Raw genomic sequence first — 22,312 nt, forward strand, 5'->3', positions numbered from 1 at the left:
AAGATTTCAATCTACTTTGCAAAACACTAATGAAATAACCAAGAGTCACAACACTCCTTGGAGCTTAATAGAGTTCACGCTTCCTTATTTGCAAATGAAGAAGATGAGACACCACAATTGCAAGTCATTTGCCCAGGTTTTACAGCCCAAGACTGCGGAATGCTGTCTGTAAAGAAACCTTGCCTAACACGGCAGTAGGCTCGTATGCCCCAGAAACAGTAACTCAAGCTCATTTGTTCATGAATTAATCTCAGTTTAGTCCTGATCACTATCACTTTTGTGCAGGTTCAAGACTACAGACCTCCAGAACTAGGTAGGTGTCCATCTCAGTTTATCCATGCTGGGTTCCTCTCTGCTTCAGAATTAAGTCCATACTGTTATTTTTAGTTACCAACCACTTCAAGCAGCAACATGTTTCAAGTGTCCCTATCACCACCAGGATGCCATTAAAATGGCTCTTCAACTATTTGATTGGTGACTGATGAATCTCAAAAACTTGCAGAGCGAAACTGTTCAACAACATAAAAAATTAATAAAAGCAAGTCTCTCATCCAATTCACAAAGAGAGATTTCTTTGAAAAAATAATAAAACAGACTTCACAGTTTTGAAAGCAACAGCAGCAGCAAGAATGCTAAGACAAAACAAAAAAAATCAAGAACCAGGGCAGCTAATATTGAGGCCACCAGACTAAATTTATACGTTGCACAAAGATTGTATTTCTCCACCCAGAGGAATACCTCTCTTGCATCACTCCTCATGGTGAAAACCCCTCCCAAATTAGATGTAGTGACTTAGACAGGAGGCAGAAATTCTGCATCAGGAAATTAGCCAGGTAATTAAATATTTGTCAACAGGAGAAAAAGCTACCAGCACAGGTGGATTCCCAGCTGAGATTTTTAAGCTTTTGGAAGTTGCACCTTCTCCTGAGCTATTCAGCATCTTTAACGATGTTTTTAAGTCAAGGACAGTTAAAACTGAATGACTCTGACATAAATATTGCTACCCTGAAGGAAGGTAATCCAGCAAACCTGTTGCCCTTTGCCGTGCCATCTCCAAAATGCTTTCAAATAGTTTGGCATTTGGTTTGGAAAACTGCATAAAGCTCAGGATTAGTGGAGCTCAGGTTGGTTTCATTGCTGGCGGGTGGATACCATCTGACAGCCTGTGGATCGAGGCAGTAAAAGAATGGAAGTGACATCATTAAATGCCACAAAAGTTTTTTGTCAGAGTCAATGAGGGGGATTATTATAAGCATGGAAGATAATGGAGGAGGAGGAGAGCTGAACAACTAGATTGGTGAGATGAAGCCAACCACTTTTCATGAAGGAAGAATTTCTACCCTTTAGCGGGGGTGTGTAGGCAAAAGTGACCTCTGGCTTCCACCACCCCTTTTCAGCATATTAGGAAAAGGCAAGTCCAGTGGGTTCAGATAGCCATATATGATGAAACAGCAATCACTAGCTAATCCAAAGGAATGGCTAACTGCATCCATACAGGCATAACAGGTAGGTTAAATTTAAGCTTTGAAAAATCTACTGACACATATCTACTGGTAGCTGACAGAAAGGTTAAAACTGAAGGCTAAGCAAGCTGCCTTTGCAGAGCACTAGCAAAGGACATGAGCATGTCCATAACCTTAACACCTGACATGGTGAAACTTCTCCAGATTGTTTAAGGCTGATGTTATCCCAAATACAAAATCACAGTGGTGACTAACTCACCAACTATCTGGCAAGTGTGTATTGGCTGGATGCCACCAATATTGCTTGCATGGCCATACCTTTCCCATACCCATATCCCCAAACATTTTTGAGAGGTTAAAATAATTTTTAGAAGCTCAAAATTGGTGAAGGAAGATACCAAACATCTGCTAAGACACCCAGAGCTCTTTGGTTACCTCGCTGTAACAAGCAAGAAAATCCCCCTGTGGGATTTGCAATACATCCCCCAAAATCTGAGCGAGCGAGCGAGAGAGAGAGAGAGTCAGGTGGGCAATAAGCTTGCTGTCAGGTGTTTAGGTACTCAGTTCAAGTTACCCCAGACAAATCTTTGTAGGTGACATGGGTGATACAGCTGGCTGCTAGGAGTCACACACAGCACAGCCCATTTTAGAGACTCCAGTTTCAGTTCTTCCAAACTCTCACCAGGCCGGATACAGATACTGCACCTCTGCTATTCTGTTACGCAAAGTTCGAAAACATGTAATATAGCACAGACAGCATTAACTGGCATTTTCAGAGGAGCCTAATGGAATTAAGGACCCAAATCCCGTGAACTTTTCTGCCTAGCTCCAGTAAGCTCTAAAAATTCCAGCAATTTGTGCAATCACAGAGATGAAAATGACTTTGTTTTCCCAGCTTCGTTTAAAATTGCACTGCATTTCAAACACTTCACTTGTAATTCCTCTCAGAGTATAAGAACTTTGCAGTCATTTGATTTAGGGGCAAGAAGATGCTAAAGGTCAAATCACAAATGTTATACAAGCTACAGTTCAATCCAAGCCTAAGGAAAACTATCAGCACCAATATAAGGATATAACAGGGATATCCAGGAATTCTTATCAGAAACAAAGAAATGCCTTAAACTCAAGTCTTTTTACTTGTTTTATTTAACTTTTTTGGATCAAAATGCATGAGGCCAACACAGAAGGTTTCTGATCCCACCTCTTTCCTACGTCAACCACAGGGCCCGACAGCCTCTCTAACAACTCCCAGGTCCCCAGTCATACAAAGCCTTCTTTTTTCCTGTAAATAGGAAAAAAGCAGGCCTCCAAAGTACAAGAGAATTAATCAGAGGGAGGAAAGTCAGTGGACTTGGAGGTGTTACAAATGACTTTTGCTGTATGTTGGGTATTTGTTTAAATGTAATTTGAAAAAGTTGTTGCTGCAAGCCTCGCCAAAAGGGTACAATTCACAGGCCACGTGCAGCGGCAGAAGGGTGATAATGAAGTCTGTGACGGCTCCAAGGGCATCATTTCAAAACGCAGCAGTGAACTTAATAAGCCCGATAGAGAAGGCAGAAGTTAATTATATGAGTAAGTGGGGGAAAAGGCTTTTGATAAGGAAATTCCCATTGGGCTTTGGTCCCTAAATTGAGAGCTGGTGGCTTTCTCTTCTAGCTTTTTTTCTCATAGTGAAAGAAAAAAAAATCATTAAAAGTGACTAATTCAGCGGTACCGCAACATCTCTAGATTTTTTTCTAATAGTGAAAGAAAAAAGAAATCATTAGAAGTGACTAATTCAGCGGTACCACAATATCTTTCAAGATAATTTACAAAGATGTGTTGCTGGCTACTGGAGGGAGTGTGGACTGAAAGGTAGCTGCGTGCATATCTGGTAGGCTCCACCAGAATGTATGGACGTTAATTGAATGTTTAAAATGATGTAATATTGGATAAAAAGTGAAATTACCACTTCCCACATTAGTGTTATAACAAGACTCATAAGTATACGCCATAATAAGAAATGCCTTTAGCACCAAAATGTGAGTGATAAGCCTAATTTTACTAATTCTGGACAGCTATCGTGTGTGTTTAAAATCTGGACACATAGATGGCACTTCATGGCTTTCTTCTATAGCAGAAAAAGATGAGGACCATACAAACTTCCCCCAGCATTTTGGTGAGACAGTAGCAAATGGCTTTCTGTGTGGCCATAGGGAATGAGTTTGCACTAAACAGCAGAAAAATGTGCAGTACGCCCAGAAGCAACTTGTCCTGCCTCTAGAAGGGCCATGCACACAAAAACAGCACAATAATGTCAGTGCTGCCCAAACCTTTGAGCAAGTATTAAAACACGGGCTGCCTGACTCACAGAGAGCAAAGCAAAGGCAGTAAACCTGCACCGTGTTTGAGTACTCCAAACTGGAGTTACAGCTGGCTGCAAAGAAGATACCGACCACGCCAGCAAAATCTTAGGATTTGATACATGTTACAAAAACTCATTTGTTCCTAATGGCACAAGCAGTAATATTTTGGTCTTTTGCCTTCTCTTTTTTCTTTTTCTTTCTTTTTTTTTTTTTAAGATTTGGGTGGTTTGTTTTGTTTTTTTAAGAAAGCTGAAGACCTAAGAAAGGCACAGGAAAAGTAAAAAGAGGGGTCAAACGCCGAACAGAGGTTGATTTTAAAAAGCCATTGCTCCTGTAAGACGGTCACTGCTTTTTCCTCCGCGATACACAGCTTTGCCTCCCGAATAAGATTATTTGTATTTGTTTCACTTCGGCCTGCCAGTTCAGAAAGCACTCGAAGCATTCCCGCGCAGTCAGCAGGCAAAATGTTTATTTCGGGCATCTGCGCAGCTCGTACTTTCTCCAAGGAAATATTTCCAAGGGCTCGACCACCCCGGCCTTGTTCAACGTCCTCGCCCGCTTTAGCTCGGAAATATTCGAACCTGTGGCAGAAGGTGGCGCGGAGAGCAGAAGCAGATGAGAGGGCGTTTGGCGGCACCAGTAAAAGCCTTTGAACAGTAAAAATCAAGCCGTTCGCCCCGGGGAGGATCTGAAGGCCAAGTGAGCCCCTTCTCCGGGATCCTTGTTGTCTCTTCCTGCGCAATGAAATCGGTCTTAGATGGGCGCAGGCAGCAGGGACTGGTTTTCCCGTGCCAGAACCATCCCCAAGCAAGTCCAGTCGCGGCGAGAGGTTTCCAGGAGGCAGCCGGAGCGACGCCGTTTCTCTCCCCCGACAGCCGGGGGGGAGCGTGCCCGTCCTCCCCCTCCCAGGCCACAAAGGACGGGAGGCAGAGAGCCACGGCGCCCTGAAGCCCGTCCCCCCCAGCTCCCGGACTCGACCGGAGCCGAGCGGGGAGCAAGCGCACGGCCGGGGCGCGAGGACGTCCCTGTCCAGCTTCTCCACTGAAAGGAGAGTCTCGCACCGAGCGGGTGGAGTCGCATACAGAAAAACAGTTCAGGGCCCTAAAAGCAAACCTCATTTCACACGATGCTTTTTTCTTTTTTCCTTTTCCCCCAACTTCTTTTGAAGCCTTTCAGGCTCTCACAGACAAACACAGCCTCTGAGATGTGAACACACTTGGACCCAAATTTGAGGTATTTGTAGAGTGCCTTCGCTGTCATGGCTGCAAAGAAATTCGGTGGGGAAACAGACAGTAACTCACCTTAAAGAGAAATTCTTTTTAGCCTCTGTGCTTTTCACTTACCTTTCATATTTGCTTGTGATACCCCAGAATCCATCACTAGTTGTCATAGCTACCAAGGGGGCAGATTTTCAAAGTTCAGTGCACGCCAACATCCATCTAAGGGAAAGATAAAGTAGGTCTTAAATCTGTGGCTCTTTTCAACAAGAGTTAATGATGCAGCCAATTTAGGCATCACAAGGCACACAGACATTTAAAATATAATGATTTTGAGAAAATAAGTCATGACAAGGCAATTTTAAAAATGTGCTTATAATCACTAAGCCAACCCAAAGCAAATACAAACAATCATTTCACAAAACTGAAATGTGTGCCACAAGAATGTACTGCTGGCTGGTGTTTTCAGAGGAATTCTATTGTCTAAAGTCGCTGACACTGCCAAAGGATACAATAATTTTATTACTTTGGCTTAATGCACAGTAAACTTCTCTGTGTATGATAAAATGGAGAAAAACTGCAGGATCTTAAAAAGAAGCAAAATCTGCAAACCGAAACATCTCAGCTGCATGCCTGGCTTTGAATCAGCCCAGAAGCAGTATTAAATAGGGAAATAAATTACTTCTTGTACTCTACCAAAGGTCCAACACCTATCTATTTGTTTCTACCATTAATTAGCTACAGACAGCTACAACAGCAGAAGTTTGGGGAATCTGTGCTTACGGTTAATTGCAAAAGGCATGTAACACTAGACAGCTAGTCACAGTGAAAAAAGGAAGACAAGATTAATCAACAGGGTTAGATAGAAAATTTCTTTACATATAATTGTAAGGAGCAACTGTGCTTTAATTGTAGCATTGAGAGTATGTCTTTCAATGCTAAATTATTCATCGTGTTAGATACTTGAATGATCTTTTCTTAAATCTCCATGTAGGAGGTAAAAAATTCTGCAGACAATACTTAAGGGAAGATACTGGAGGAAAATTTATATGAAAAATTTAAAAGTCTCTCATCTGCCTAGACTGATAAATAGTAAATATGAGCAGGGGGGAAAAAAAGAAAAGAAGGAAAAAAAGAAACTTAAGGGAGAGCCATGATTTAAGAGGCCTGTTTCTTAGAACAACAAATAGTGAGTCATCATAACAGAGAAAGAATTAGTCATTCTTTGCAGCGCTACAGTACATCCCCTGCGTGAGTTATGCAGAAGGCACGTAGAATATGGACTAGACTCTAAATCAGGACATAAATGGCTAATTTTTAACAAAGATCCAGAGAACAGTCCATCAAAGGCTGAAATCCCTTGCATTATAGTGCTCTGTATACGGCAGCATCAGTAGAATATAAACGGGATTCAGGCAGCTCAGAGATGCATTTAATTGCACAGCCCAAGCCTGACATCTTTGCTCAGGCAAAGTTACCATGGATTATGCCGGGTGAGCTTGCCAGGAGGAGGATGACAAGACCGTGATTAGGCATTCTCCGCAGGGAAGACAGGCAGTTGGCTAACGGTTTACACCGTCTAGCAGGATTACATCACTCAGCTGGCCCATCGAAACTGTTTTTATGGGCACAGGGGCCAACATTGGTCCCGAATCATTCTGAGCTTTTCTACTTGGGAAATAGGCCAGAATAGAATATATAACGCAGAATGTTTTATTCCACACCAAATTTTTTTCCTACACATGGAATTATGCAAAGCACTGTTCATTTGGGAATATATACTCCAGATTTCTTCCCAATAACTTAATGCGGTCTTAAGTATGTGTCCTCTCGCTTACCAGTGAGAAGACATTTCTCCAATCCACTTTTAAACCGGCATGAGACATTGTTATCATGTCTGTGGAAATACTCAGAACATACTGTATATCAAATTTGCATTTTACCTGAATTTAAATCAACTTGCAGTGTAAACAGCAAGGGCGCGTTTTTGCATTTTATCTTAACCCACTTCCAAAGAGGACTAAAAAAAAAAAAAACTTTAAATGAAGAATAAGGATGCCTGTATAGAGATATGTGGAACAGTGATCAGGCTTTATATTATCATACACATACGGTTCTTCGTTTCCGCATGTGGACAAGGCTTTGGTGTCCAGACAGTGACAATGCTGCCTATGTTAGTTCTGTAAATAAAGGCATTTATACCAGTCTGTAATAGGAGTATCATAAATGGATGCCTACGTAATACAGGACTAAATGAAAAACAAAAAAGATGCAAAAGAAGAAGAGCGAGAAGCAATTCAGTAAGTTAGTGAAAAATACAGTTTGGTTAGTGAAAAAAAAAACAGGTTTGTCTAGCTGTGGAATGCATGTTACATCTTGCACTAGAGGCATGAACGCAATAAAAATATAATTAAACAGTTAAAGAGCAGTTGTGGACCCACAGTGGACAAAAACGTAGAGCTCCGGATAGTCTCATGGAAGAAAAACGGTTGCCTTGTAAGAATGCGTTGAAAGCTTCTTGCTTACACTTACTTACACTTTTACTACCTCTGAAAGGCCTAGATTATTTCTTCCCATCACTCTCTATTAACGTGCAAGTGGTTTCTATTTGTTTCCACTAGATCTAACTCTGTCAACAAACTAAATTGCAGCTGACTCAGTCTGACCAGAAGTGCTCTTTCCAAATTACTTTTATATTTATGGCATGCTCAGGTTTATGCTGTACTCAGTATCTGATCCAAAATATTTCAGTTGTTAAAAACGAGCTAAGTTAGCCAAAAGAACAGTTTATCTATATAAAGAAGTGATACCTAGAAATGCAGCCAAGTGAGAAGAAGGTCAGCGATTTAAATAAACAGTGGAGTTAACAAGGAGCCCCCCTAGGTCTGTTCAGATCTATCATGTGAGAATACATAAATCTGAAGAGGGATGAACTAGCTTTGGTTTTGTCTTGTTTGACTTAACCATTTCACAGCTACTCTTTAAAAAAAAAAAACAAAAAACAAAAAACAAAAACAGGAGGGCTCTTTCTGTGGTGAGCACATTTCAGTCTTATTGCCTGAGGTGTTTCATATTCTAACTTGGCTTTTTCTACATGCAGGAAGATTAGAATCTGAAGGGAGGGGAAAGCCCTTTTTTCAAAAATTGCTTATTTGAATGAACTTATAAGCACACAGTTTTGAAGAACTAGAGCCAGATGCACTGAAGGGCTGCAGTGCCTCAGCCAGGACGTGGGCGGAAGTCAGACCCTCCCCGCTCCCCATCTGGATTTCAGTTTTCAATCGTGAAGCTCCCAAGCGCAGCTGCCACCTCAGCCTGGAGCTGCCCCGCGTCCGATTCCCGCACTGCCACGGCACCTACGGCGCCCACATCTGCCCCAGTCCTTGTGGTGCCGAACGCAGCTGCTAAAGGAACTGCTAGGGTGCAAGCTGTATTTTGGGCTGAGCTGCTGAGAGATGCCCAGTAGAGTGGGCACCCTTGGAGCCTACCTAACCACTGGTGACCAGTTCTGGTACTTCTCATGGGCTGCCTCTGTTGTTCCTAATGCTTCTCGTATTAGTTTGCAGCAGAAAGGCTTGCATGGGAAGCGTGGAGACTGCCTCTAGCCTGCTGCCGACAGCACTTTCCTGGGAGAGAGAGAGGAGATATGGTTTTTCACAGCCTCAGGCTGAGGGGGGCAAGGGAGTCCTTTCTCCTGTTTCCTAGATAAATACTCCAACCACTCGGCCGTTATACTTTAGCTGGGCTATTATACTTAAGGCAAGCACAGCTATCACATTCCTCCTCCTTCAGCCCTGTTTTAGCGAAAATAGCGAGTCCTATCTAAATAGATGTTTGTCTCACGACTCCAGGGACAGCCCTGAACTATGGATCTGAAGAGAAGAGAAGCACCAGACCCTTGAACTGCCCTGCAGCCCTGCACAGGCGGGATTTCCAGCTTCTTCCTCTTTGCCAACCTTCCTGTTAGTTCTAGGAAGCTCCTTATTCAGAAATAATACTGTGATTTTCTTTGTGCGGCTCTTCCAAATACCTGTTTCTCTGCAGGCACCATGTGGAGAGCTCACATGCCTTACCTAAGGGCCTAGATCTTCTTCCCAGGCCAGCCAAGCTTCACTGCCAGGTGGATAAGGAGGTTACAGCCCCAGCCATGTCGCTTCCCTCCCCACCTACTTGTCTACTCTCCCAAACGATGCCACGCGGTTGTGGTTAAGCGTCCTTCTCCAGCAGAACAGGGCCTGGGTCAGCCTTGAGGTCACTCACCTCAAATCAGAGATGCTGCAGGAGCTCTGAAGGTTTTTATGGTCGTCTTTTGGATCTCATGGTTAGTAAAGTTTAAAATGTTTTCCTTAGTTCAAAGCCAAAAACTACATATAGAAAGAATCCATTACAAATCAGGCTTCTCTTCAGCCTGAATTTGATATCGCACAAAACTAAAAACTCCATGTCCAAAATACTGATTAGGCCAAAATTATAGCAGTCTGATGGACTTCAGTGGACTTGATACTGATACATATTGGTTGAGGTTTTTCCCCCTGTACAGCATGAAAATATTAGAGCACTTTGTTGATACCAGCTAAATTTTTTTTGTGAACTAGAAAACTTACTAATAAGGTTTTGTGATATTGGAGAATTAGATTAAATGAAATTACCCACGGAAATGTTAGTGCCTGCTATGGTCAGGGTTATATTCCAGATTCAATATCAAATTCAGTATTGTATACTCACTGCCATAGGAGGAAGGCTGATGGCCCAGAGAACTAGCTGAAGTCAAAGTCATGATAAAGGGACTACTATTCACTTGCTGGTTGATTGGGACTCCAAGTTCTCATCAAATCAGGAGAAAATACAAAAAGTGAAGCTGATCACTTCTATTTTGGGGCTTTTTTGATTTGTATTCAACATGCAGATAGGGAAAGATGTTGTTTTCTTTTTGAAAAACATGACTCGATTTTGTTGATTGTTGAAAATTAGCTTCATGAATATTTCAACACGGAAAAAGCATTTCATCAAGTATTCACCGACTTCACAGAGCTAATACACAATTGACTTAAAATAACTTATGTTTACAAGGCTGTATTACATGAAAAAAAACAACCTGGTTGGTCCAAAGCTGAGTATTATTTGGCCCAGATATCACATTCAGAAAATCTCTAAGCCTTTTGGAGGCAGTCAAAGAGAAAATATTGCAAGGGGCATTCCTTATCAAGCCAAACACTTTTAAAAGTAACTCAGGTCAGGGACTTGCAAAAGAGGTACCTATCTTTAGCCTCCTGAATCCATTTTCAGCATTTCAATAAACAGACTAGATAAACACAGATAAAACGCTGAGAATTTTTAGGGAGTTAATAATTTTGAAAACCAAAATCACATGAATATTGCTGATGCATAGCCTGTGGTGAGATTTCCTTGGAGAAACACAATTTAGTGACTGCAAACCAGAACAAATTTGGCTACCAGCTATGATAAGTAAGCACAAACATTCCTATTTGACAAACTGACTGGAAGCCCATTTACTAAAAGCTGTCACCATCTTCATGTTGACTTGCCAAACACAAGGTTACAAAAATTCAGTTGGGTAGGTTGGAGTTCATACATCAAAGCCAGAAGACATACAGATTCCGAAGACAAAGTGCTCCTGTCATGTATTTACTGGTATTTTGAGGACACGTTTAATAAAATTCATCAGTAACATATGTTTGCTAGGCATTTTACAAAAGCTAGTCACCAGTAAATCAGCTGGGGAATTCATGGTATAAAGGGAATGCTTCAAGTCTTGTTCCAAAAGGTAAAACTTTAAACAGCAGCTTAATGCTTTATATAGTATAGTAAATCTAATTTTTCCCATTTATACTCTGTATTTTCCAAGCGGTACTAAGGACCGCAGTTTCTATGAGCATCAACAATATCATTTTTAACTGCCATGCTTAGAGGTTTACCACTTCACCTTGTTACTCTCTTAGATTTCACAGAAGGGAGGATGCTCAGGAAACAGTTTGCTTATGTAAAACACACCACGGAGGCACGGAGCAGACTTCAGAGGTCAGACAAGAATGAGTTTAAAGGCAGGATCTAGGCTTGTATTTTTGAAATTATGCTGCTGAAACTAAATGGAAACCTATATAATTGCATCTTTATCATGTAAACAGTATTACTCAAAATTGTAGCCATCTCAGGAAATCATCTGATCTTACAATTTCTGTCATCTTTTCTTAAAAAAAATCTGTCTAGAAAGATATGCCACTGTTGTAGATATGTTATACAACATGTATGCCATGGGTACAATCATGTCTTTTCATGACTACAGCTGTTATCCCCAGCATCTGCCCTGGCTTAAATGGATAGCAGAAAAAAAATTTCCTATTGGATGTAAAACCCAATAAATGAATTCAATCTAAAAACAAGAATAACTTTAGCTCTAAGACACGAGTTCCAGGACAACTTTATGTTGTGGATAAATGTCAATTCTTAATTAGATGGGTGTATTAATACCCACATTGTAAGTCACATTTGTGTGATACTTACTAAGAGACGCACTAAAAATAAAGGCCAACAAATCAATTACTAATGTTTAACAGAGTGAATTTGCAAAGCTGGTTTTGCCTAATGGATCCTGATCCTGCATCTTCTTTTATGAAGATTATATCCTACATTTACATGCATTCCTAAGTAAACATGTTACCCCAGTTGATGTTATATGCTTCAGTTTAAGCACTTGCTATACCGGGGCCATGGAAAGACCCACTGTTCGATTATTAGTGTGGCCATCAGTTAACATGACTAAAGTCTTATACTTCTGAGATTACCACGTGGCAAAATTTTGCAATTTTCTTTTTGGTCTAAAGCATGTGATTTTTGCTTTTCTAAATGAATTTGAGCAGGATTTCAGAGAATTATCATTATTCCCTGTGCGTATTTGGCAGCATGACAAACATAAACAATGCAATGCCCAAATATACTTTGCAACTGGGACTTGAGCTGTGGTATTAAACTGTGTAACATGAGCTGAATTGGACTCAATAGCAGAAACAAGAAATGAGCTCCCTCCTCTGCCCCACTCCCAAATATTTTCGGGACATGAGGGACAGTTCAGGCAATCAGCAGTGACAAGGTACAGCAGAGTCCCAGGTACGCACATGCTACCTGAGAAAATCAGACCGCTGCTGCATGTCAGCATAGGTTTGCAATTACTGCCAATATCAAGTTTTTTCATACTGAAAGAATGCAATTAAACGGTGCTGATTTGAGATATCATTGACTAGTTAGTGTCACCTAACTCCTTACTGAAAAATCAGTTTCCTTCCCTGCGAGCCCGAAATGTTATCAATCAAAACCCTACTGCCTATGGACGGGAACACCCTTTGAAATAATATGCTATCAGGAGAAATAAGGACGCTGCCATTTCTCAGCATCAGTGGAAAAGCGCTCAAAGCTTTTGGCTGTCTGTTTATGAATTTTAATGAGGCCTGGATTTGTCTCTGAAGGAGGCAGCCTTCGTTTTCAAAGTGATTCAGACAAGTCGGTGCAATATTAGAAAACAGTACAAAAGCATGAGCGATAATATACTAAAGCACTTTGATGCGACTGTGCTGGGGAGGGGAAGATGGCTTATATAAAATCATCCCCGCTGTTCCTCCCCCTAAACTACAAAACTACCAACTTTGGATCTCGCTTTCCAGTGTCATTTTCACCTTTTGTTGCTAAATAGTTTGTGCTATGGAACGAACAGCAAAAATAGAGGCTGATTGTTATATTTTTGTCTCAGACATAGAACGTTTTGACACTTCTCAGCCATCAGACAATTACAGGGCAGACTCGAGTTAATTTTGGCTTTAGAAAACGTTTCCTTACTCGAATTACTTTAGCAGGGCATTTAAATCCAAAATATGCTTTATCTTTAGCATGACCAGGTCCATTAGGGAGGCCTTGGAGATCCCAAATCTGACCTCCAGTGCCCCGGGCGCACGCACACACTTACCCGTAGGGCTGTTAAAGCAGGGGCTGTGCAACAGCCCTGCAACACCTTTCTGCCAGCTGTGGCTGCAAGCAGAGGGAAAAGCTGCACCGGTTGGGCCCAGGTTCCCATTGCAGCCTCTTACATGGACATATTTCTCTATTAATTATTTTGTGCCACAATAACAGCACGAGGCTCACGGCATCTTTAAAATCTCCTGGGGAAGACAGGGAGGACAAGGGTGGTACAGAAGCATGGCACAATGCCTGTGCCAGCTCCAGGGGCTGAAACTCCCAGGATGAGACCCTTAGCTCCACTGGGGCGACCCATCGCAGTCACGAAATCAGCCGTGTGGGAGGGTGTCTCTGATCTGGGCAGGCCCTTCGGGGGCTGCGGACCCAGGCACATCCAGCCTTCAGACACCAGTAGCTGCGTTTTGGGGACCAAAGGCCTAATTTGCACAGGGAGCAGCCTAGGCTCAGGATTCAGGGAACATAAAAGGTGCTTAAAGCTTTCTCAGTCCCTGTTCCCAGCTCAGTCTCTTGCTGCCATAACCATTAGTGTCATGATTTCTTTCACAAACCAGCCTTCACAGCTGTGCAAAATCCAGGGCTCTGCTGGCTTGGGCTCAGGCAGAAACAGTAGGTGAGAAGAGTCAATATTTGCCAAATAGAAAAGGCCAGCTCCAGCATAAGTTTTCCATGGCCTAGTGAGTCATGCGGAGTGAGAAAGGTTGTGAATACTGAATTCATAAAAAGCTGGTTGCTTTAGGAGCACCCCTTGGTGGCTACAGAAGGCCAATACTTAGAGTAGAAAGCCAGCTCCCAGGTGGCCACCGTCAGAGCACGGGATGGTTCCCTGTCCTACAAGCAGCTACTGAAGAGCCAGGAGCCGGGAAGATGAAGGATCTCCCTCTCTGCTCGCTTTAAGAAAAAGCCAGCCCAGGGTCCCCTCAGTAGTCAGACCCAACTGGTTTCTCCCACTTCCGCGACTCCGTCACCCTGTTTCGGCATGAGTGGCACCCCTCCGGGGACCGCCACATCCCTGCCTCCTCTGCTGGGAAACACTTGGGTGGAAGGGGCAGGTCACCACCGAGCTTTGCCTTTCCGCTGGAGAGCTGGCCCCTCTGCAAGATCAAGCAGATGGGCAGAAATGAAATGGCATGACAGGGAACAAAATGAAATGATGTGAGGCTTCCTAACTCGATGATAGGGAGCAGAGTATTTGGTCACTAAAAAGAAATAAATATCTCAGGGACAATCTTCATTTACTTTGAAACTGGAGTTGCTTAGGACTATTGTACTTACCTTCAGTATCTCCACTTTGCTTTCTGAAAGAGATCCCTAGAATCCTAAAGGCAACAGCAGATGAATATCCCAGGCTTGTTGGGTGCCTGTGTGAACTGTCACGTGTTCAAACAGAAATCTCTCAGCTCCTCCTTTGACCTTACTGCCAGGAACATCTAAAAAAAACAATACTCGCCTCAACAAATAAATTAGAATCAAGTAATCTCGATGCTGCTGTTCTTCTCATCTTCTTTTCATGTCTTTATCCTCATTTCCTTCCACCTCCTTGTTTTATTCTCATCTTTACATGCTGAGTTGTTTTCTTCTCCAACCTCATCCCACTTTCTCATACTCCTTTTTCCTGCCGCTGTCCTACGCTGCTGTTCCAAAACAACCCATCTGTTCGTCTCATTTTCTTTCACCTTTCACACTCACTCTGCCACCTCTCCCTCCAAACCGCTCACCTATTCTGGGGTCTGTCTTCCTTTCAAATGATTTTTAATTCTGCTGCACTTCTTCCCATCCCCAAACTGTTTGCTTTTGCCCTTGTTCGATTTCCCTCATCTCTCTCGTACTTTTGCTTGTTGTGAAAGAGAGAGGAGGCAGTATTCTTAGCATGGCAAAGACATGAACAGAGTTAGTGTGCACTTGGAAAAAAGAATAGTTCTTCTTATAGTCAGGGATGACGGACTCAAAGACAAGCTGAGCGCTGTCACGGTGTCCTTCAAAAATACGGGGGAAGTAGGTGGGGGAAAGTCAGTTCAGCTGCAAACTCATCACCAGTTACTGTTACATGAGAGCACATGACGTGTCGTATTCATTACTCTCAGTTAATGAGATCAGTTGCTTGTAGAAAGCACGTTTAGGAAGCGGTGTGTTCATGTGAAATAGCAAAGGCTTTACTCTGGCATGCGAACACCGCCACACCCGGGGAAAAAGGTTTTCTCCCTTGCAGCAGGTTAACCATTAGCCCAGCGCTGGAGCAGTTGTTCGGTGACTCTGTTTACTGTCTGGGCAGGTGATAACCACACCTATCCACAGCAAAGAGCCATTAACATTTCTCTGGAAGGGGCAGAAAACACCCTGGAAGTCTGAAACTCTTCCCTGGTTAAGGGCTAAGGCACAGAGAATAAGTTTGGATCATCACCAAAAGAAGTTTGGTCTCCCAAAGCCACAGCACCCGCTGTAAAAGGAAAATAGATGCGTAAGGAGGGGCCCAAGAGCCGCAAACTCGGCTGTGGTGCGAAGCATCATAACCAGTTATTAGCTGGACACTATCAAGGAAAAGAAACTTTTGGATGTAATCTAGTAGGTAGATAAACTTTCTTTTATTTTCATTGCTGCTTCCTTACTTCTGTAACCTTTGGCATCTCTTTATATCTACATTTGAGCTCAGTCAGAGAAATTAATTATTTTATTTTATGTTACCTTAGCTCTTCTAGAGCAACTTTAGGGGTCCTGGCAAATGTGAAGTTACCCCAATGCTTTGCAACAGCGAGTCTTTAGACACATAGTAGCAGGCCAGTCTTTCAGGCAGTCCAGAACCCAGGCACATTGCTTCAGGACGCCCAAGGAATGAGCCTGAATTTCTTCAGTTTGCAGTGTTTGGACTGTAGATAATAACATCTCTGCCAGCTTTTTAATTCCCATCATTATTTGCATTACCCAGGTGCCTATGAGTCACAGCCAGGGACTTGGGTCCCCTCACATCCTGGCTTCTGAGCCAGCCTGTAAGTTAAATGCAGTCAGTGCCTCTGTAACCCAAGCCCAAAAACCCGTGTTTTGACCCCAGCCTTCCAGTCACACTTTGTCGTCCAGGAATGTGTACTATAAGGTCTCATCCGTGCGCAAGAGTAGATATATTAGGTCAGATGATGCCCTCCCCAAATGAGTCCGACTGTGGAGATCACCCAGCTAAGCCACATGAAAAGGCTGCAGACTGGTCCAGGAGACAATTAAGAGCATTTCTGTTTATACGAGAGCCTTTTGCTCAGGATTACTGATCCCCTGAGAAAAGGGCTGCTTAAGAATGCAGTAAAGATTACGAAACCAGATAAGAACATACAAAGACTTTAAACAGGGTTGTAAAGTTAATAGTCTTTATTAAAGCCCATGTCCTCGTACATCTCGGGGCACCCCATGCGAGGAGAACCATCAAAACGTTTAACAAGCGTGTGAATCTGGAACTGCAGCACTCCCTCGGAGGACTGGCGCTATGTTAACGTAAAAGTGACATTTATTGCCCTGTATATAAACAAAACATTTTATATTCGAAATAGCACTTTTGTTCATTAAAACGCTCATGAGATGCAATCCCTATTTTGCTGAGAAGGAACCTGAAGCGGCAGCATTTCTGTAATGGGATGTGGCATGCCCAAACCAAGGGGAGCATTTGCGGCACCTGGGATTAAAGGTTTGGCATTCTTGGGTCCCAGTCCCACGATGAGATTCAGAAACCACGTTTCCACTCAGCCTAGAGTAAGCAATGAGCAATAAACCTTTGCCAGGAAGAAATGCTTGAATATCAAAACAACTGTCAAGCTTTAACCTCATCAGGTGGGAATGAGTTTCAAAACAGGAAAGCATAAAGCAGCACAAGCCCTAAAGCCACGTTCTGTATCTTGAGATGGAAGTTATGAACCACAAAAATCCTGTGTCAGCAGATCTCCGATCACAGCAGGCAGGCAGGGAATAAAGAGATTATCACAACCAGGATGAGCTAAGCCCATGACGTACAACCCTGCGAATGATCTGTTATTCAACAGATGCCAGCACGGGGCTTTCAGCACTGGGGACAGATGTTTGAAATGCTTAATGGGAGCGAGAAGCCCTGCCTCTGCACGTCGAACCTGCTCCTGGAGCGGCCAGGACTTGGCCGGGCAAGTACGGCAGCAGCTTAATTTGCTGCTCCCAGAGTTATGGCTTCCTGTACGGGCCATTAGAGACCCTGCTGCTGATCTAAGGGAAATGCTCAGGTTTTACGTTTCAAAAGAAGCAGGTCGTTGGCAACTGCGTAAGATTTGTTTGTCTTTACGCATATAAACACGACAATCTGAAAGCACTGCAGCGAAAGGGGAACGTGAGTGTTTGCTACAGAGGATGTGAATTCACAGACCACTAGGCGCCCGTAAATCCACTCTTACAATATATTAGTAGAAAAATTGTGTTTAGTCAAGTGATCTATATCTTAATAAAAATACAGTGATTCATACTTCCAGCCACCGCAAACAAATAACCTAAAAAACATCCTCCTAGGTACTGGGGAATGGGACTCTTGTCGTCATCCCCTTTCACTGACGAGAAAACCAAAACCACAGCATTTTGCAGCAGAAACTCAGCACAGTTCGCATCCGATCTCTGGCACTGAGAGGAACCCCGTACAAGCCCCTTTCCAGCTATAACCTGAATTCAGCTTTGCTCCTACTTCAGGTACACGATTCTTTGAGGAGCTCGCGCAGGGAGCTCTGGCTCAGGTGATCAATCAGCACAAAGAAGCACAGCTTCCTCTGTTTAACTGGAAAAACGCAAATAGAGCCAATTACAGGATCCCCTTTTTTTTAATTCTATTTTATGGGAAGCTGAAAATATTAAGCACTTCAGACCTCCATTTCCTAATAAATGTTGTTAGGAAAATGCATTTAAATGGATAACAACATCAAAAAAGGGACATCGGACAGTGAATTTTGCTGCCTTAGTTCTTTACCGGCCTGCAAAGTCTGTCTTAACTGCCTACAGATTTTTGTTCTTCGTTACGTCTATTGATGGCTTTTTTGAAGTATTAATTTTTCCTCGGTTACGTGTAATTATTTTAGATAAAGTCCCAGACTAAGCTTGAGAAGTTCTGTTCTTTGCCTCATCAGTTCTGCCCACAAGGATTTTTTCCCTTAGCTCGGAGAGGCTTACAGCCTGAAATTGGAAACCCAAACACCAGACAGACATTGCACTTCACTCTAGATTAGATATTAAACCCTAAGTGTAGCCTCCCTGCAGATGCTTTGGCTTACTGTACGGATGCCAGTGGCAGAACAGAGAAAAATGGGAAAAACATTTCCGTTTTGACAAGATTTGTATCTTGTACTTGCGAAAGCTGGGCTGTCTATCAGAGGAATCCTTGGTCACCTTTTCCTCATCGTGATGAGGAAAACACTGAATGTTGTCCCAAATGGAAAGCGCCCAGCTTCAAAGACAAATGGACAGATTGATATTCTCTGTACATGAATACTTACCATCACCTACGGGAAGGCTGTCACAGCGGTTAGGAAGGGAAGATACCACTAGGGCTTTCGGGTGGTTGTCACCCTCAGCGCTGGCCTGTTCCTGCCGGACGTCCTACAGCCACTCTGCTTTAAGGCATTGCTGGAGCAAAAAACTGTCCCGGGTATTTGCAGCAAAGTCCAGAAAACCCTTCTCTGGATCCTGATATTTGAAAAGAGCTGGCTAGTGCTCGTGGGATTTACTCAGAGACCATAACCTCTGCTGCGTCAAAACGGCTTTCCAAGCTCTCAAGGCTTCTCCTGGCTCACCGTATTGCTCCTGTCCTGCGATTCCAAGCCGCAGTCCCCCTTCTTCTCCCACCCCTTAAAAACTGATGCGTCAGGCTGCTTCGCTCGCTTTCTTCCCCCTTTACGGGGAAATAAATACAATTGTTCCTGCCCGAAACATTCATTTTCCCAGTCAGCCGCTCCTCCCCGCTCTCCAACACGGCAATATTTAAATCTGGTAAACAAGGTGAGAAATCTTAGATTTTGTGGTATCCCAGGGCATTAGGGAATTAGCAAGTGCTCTTCTTGTATTTTACAGAACTGCTAGTAAAACGTGTAATTGCCAGATTTTTCTTCTTTGTAATCAAAGGCAATTGAACATTATTTTCTGTATGGTCAGTATGAGCCTGAATAACATGAATTATAATCACAAAAGAGCTTTTAGGTGAGTGGGAAATAACAGCCAGTTTTTTTTCTCCTCCTCTTAAAAAAACAACAAGCAAACCCAGGAACACAATAAACACAGTGCACATTTTAGTGCATTTCTGGGAATACTTAATTAGAGCTATGCAGCACCAGTCAACATTAAAGCTCCATACCAAATTTATACCTTTTAAAATTCACTGGGATTTGAATCGAAACAAAGGCTGCTAAGTGACAAAGACATAACAGAATTACCGCTGTATATTAGGCTACTGGCTATAAAAAATTATCATGCCGTTGTCTAGCATCAGTTCCAGAGCAGCCCACTATGAACGATTTCTCTTGAACTCCAAATGAGAAAAAGAAAAGGAAAAATCTTCCCAAACCTACTCCTTCTATACACTTTATGTGGTGCCTAGATGGAGCGATGATCAGCCATTTAAAAGAGGAATACATCCCCTGCTGCAAAAGCTTACTGTTTAGGATTAATTTCTCCACTTCTTAAATATGGGACTGTTATACGGGATATGTATGGCAAATAACATGCTGAAGCACACCTTAAAACTGTTCACAAGCAAATTTTTGAAGAACGCCATGAGCTTTTCCACCATGAACTGTTCTGCCACACAGCTTCCTCAGCGGCAACACCCCTCCTACAAACACCTTTTCCTAAATTTTTTTCCTCATCTTCATCCCATTTTGTTTTGGCACAGTAACTCGCTCCAATTCAGCCCACTTCAGATGGAGACAACCTAACGTTTGTACGACAAAGCAAGCCGACCTGCCAGAAATCAGTTCCAATCAGTTACATCTAAAATTTGGCTTCGGACTGTTTCTACGTGACAACGTAGAAATGTTTTCCTCTTTCTGTTCATCGCCACCGTTAAAACTTTTGTCCAGACCCGGATCTGCCGGCTCAGTTCCCACCAGCCCCGTCGCTCGGCCTTTGACGAACGCAGCCGCGCATTTTTCACGCTCACGCGACGCCTTTTCTCCCCACCCATCCCTTTGCCTCTGCCACTTCTCCTCGCCTCTCCTGCTGGTTTTCCCTTCTCCGGCGTGTCCGGCTAAGCCTCCCCAGGCAGCTGCTGCCATGCTTTCCCGCACACTGCCCTTCGTGAGGATGCTCGGCGAAGCCTCATGGGCAGCTGTGCCTCCGCTGGCTTTTGGGAAAGAGCTGGTGCTTCACGCTGCAGCCCGCCGCGAGGAGACCTCCTCCACGCTGGGTGCGCGCGGTGACTTCTCCCGGTTGCCATCCGTGGCGCCTTGGGCCCCGCGCTATTGGCATTACTGCATTAACACAGAACCCAGCACGGGGATAGCTGCAGTCTGCTGAGTTTGGACCTGACTTTTTTTTAGAGGATTTCTATTTTGGGGTTTCTCTGCCTGTATTAGCTTTTTAGCATCAAATAAATAGCAGGGTTTTAAACCTGACGACATTAGAGGGCCGTGAGAGAGAACTTATGAAAATCGCTATCAGCATGTTATATGTTGTACAAACTATTTTTACGGGCGCTGCATCATCTTTCCACACTGAGCGGATGAGAGAGCAGGTGAGCCACATTCTGTGCTGATAAAACGCCACGCAACCAGAAGTTTTATTCAAGGAGTTACATGGTGAAAGCACAGAACAATTTTATAAGCAAACAAAAATCCTAACTCTTACGAGTGAAATCTACCCCTGCACCAACTCTTTGACATGTAGCCATCCAGAGACCAGAACAGCATCGTGTTAGAGTAGGACTAGAAATAAAAGTGCTAAATGAGAAAAAAGCTTCTTTACAGACCCTTAGCACCTAGCGCTAGAAACGCGGTAGCTGTTTCAATCAGCACGCCTCCACGGACAAACATCATTTCATAGTCAAATGTTAATTATCCTCTGCTTTATACGAAATTCTACCTCAGTGACCTTGCTTCTCTTCAAAGGAAATGTGAACAAGAAAAGGTTTTGCGTTCCTACTAGCATTCATATTTCATGCACCAGACTAAAATCTCAACACATTCAAAAAAATTCAGATGTTACTAAGATGTGACAAAGCAGATCATACCTATTAAAGTGACATGTGGACTGCATACACTAAAGGTCCTGTTTCCATCTATACAGGTTTCAGACCAGCCTCTTGTCAGAGATGCTTCAGCTAAGCACATGCATCCTAGGTGTTTTAATATTTGGGGGTGTAAGTTTTCACCCTTCATGTTTTGTTGTGCAAATTTCATTTTCGAAATAAATGTTTGTGGATTAGTTTCGGTCTGCAGACTACAATTTAGCGCATGGCTGAAAATGAGACAGACTAAAATCTAATTCACACTATAAAATGCAGCTGGATGTACTGAAGTACAGCTGGGATGCGCAGGCATGGAGTTCATTGATGGTTACAAATAGTCTGAACTATCTGAGCATTTCCAAAAGCAGTGAACATGACACATATTAACTCTTCCTTTATGAAATCACATTTTATTTTTTCAACATTCCATGCTGAAGAATGAAAGCTAGAAAAATCTCCTATAAAGGGCATTTTTTTTTGTCTTGCCCAAAAACCATTTCTTTTTCTAAACAATTCATATTCAAAAGAAATTGTCAATGTGTTTGAATTTACTCTTTTATACACACCAAACATCAATGCAATCTTAAGCTCAATTTTATGTTCCATAATCCTGTCCAGAAATGTTTTTATGACGAAATAATAGTTGTCCCCTTGAAATTCAAATCTGTAATAGATAATTGAAACATTAACTGTAGAATGGTAAAAGGATACGTGAAACTATCTTCAGCCACTATCAGTTGCATGTGGCTGTGCTTCTGAAGCACTTAATGCACGTGGATTGCTGATACATTTTCTGAAGGGGGTAGGTTTTGCAGAATGAGTATTTCTGTAGAGAGATATATCTCAGGATTTTTCCTTCACTTTCCATGATGCACACAGTGGTGTCTGGGAAAGTTAAGCACGTTGTAAAGGAAGCAGATCATATAAAATAAATTGAAACTATATTTTAATCCCATTTTACACCGGCAGTAACATTGTTTTATATATCAAGAACACAGGATGCACAAATATTTTCTCATTTGGCTCCTGAGATGGAGATGACATGACTGGAAAAAAATGCTTCTACAACTAAAATTTCATCTGAATAGTTGTATGTATGAT

General features: G+C 42.7%; 1 protein-coding gene across 4 annotated transcripts in view; it reads right to left on the reverse strand.

Annotated features, from left to right (window-relative positions):
* LOC112978801 (nuclear factor interleukin-3-regulated protein) overlaps nucleotides 1–22,312 on the reverse strand; it is a 79,381-nt gene that overhangs the window by 45,457 nt on the left and 11,612 nt on the right. The window contains exons 1-3 of one of the 4 annotated variants that reach the window (XR_010385517.1): nucleotides 14,284–14,374; nucleotides 5,152–5,247; nucleotides 4,549–5,070 (exon numbers count right to left, since the gene is read on the reverse strand). The gene's annotated coding sequence lies outside the window, so the exon portion shown is untranslated. The other 3 variants (XR_010385516.1, XR_010385515.1, XM_064499837.1) reach the window with 3 other exon arrangements.

The sequence above is a fragment of the Dromaius novaehollandiae genome, chromosome W, assembly GCF_036370855.1.
Source record: "Dromaius novaehollandiae isolate bDroNov1 chromosome W, bDroNov1.hap1, whole genome shotgun sequence".
Lineage (NCBI taxonomy): Eukaryota > Metazoa > Chordata > Aves > Casuariiformes > Dromaiidae > Dromaius > Dromaius novaehollandiae.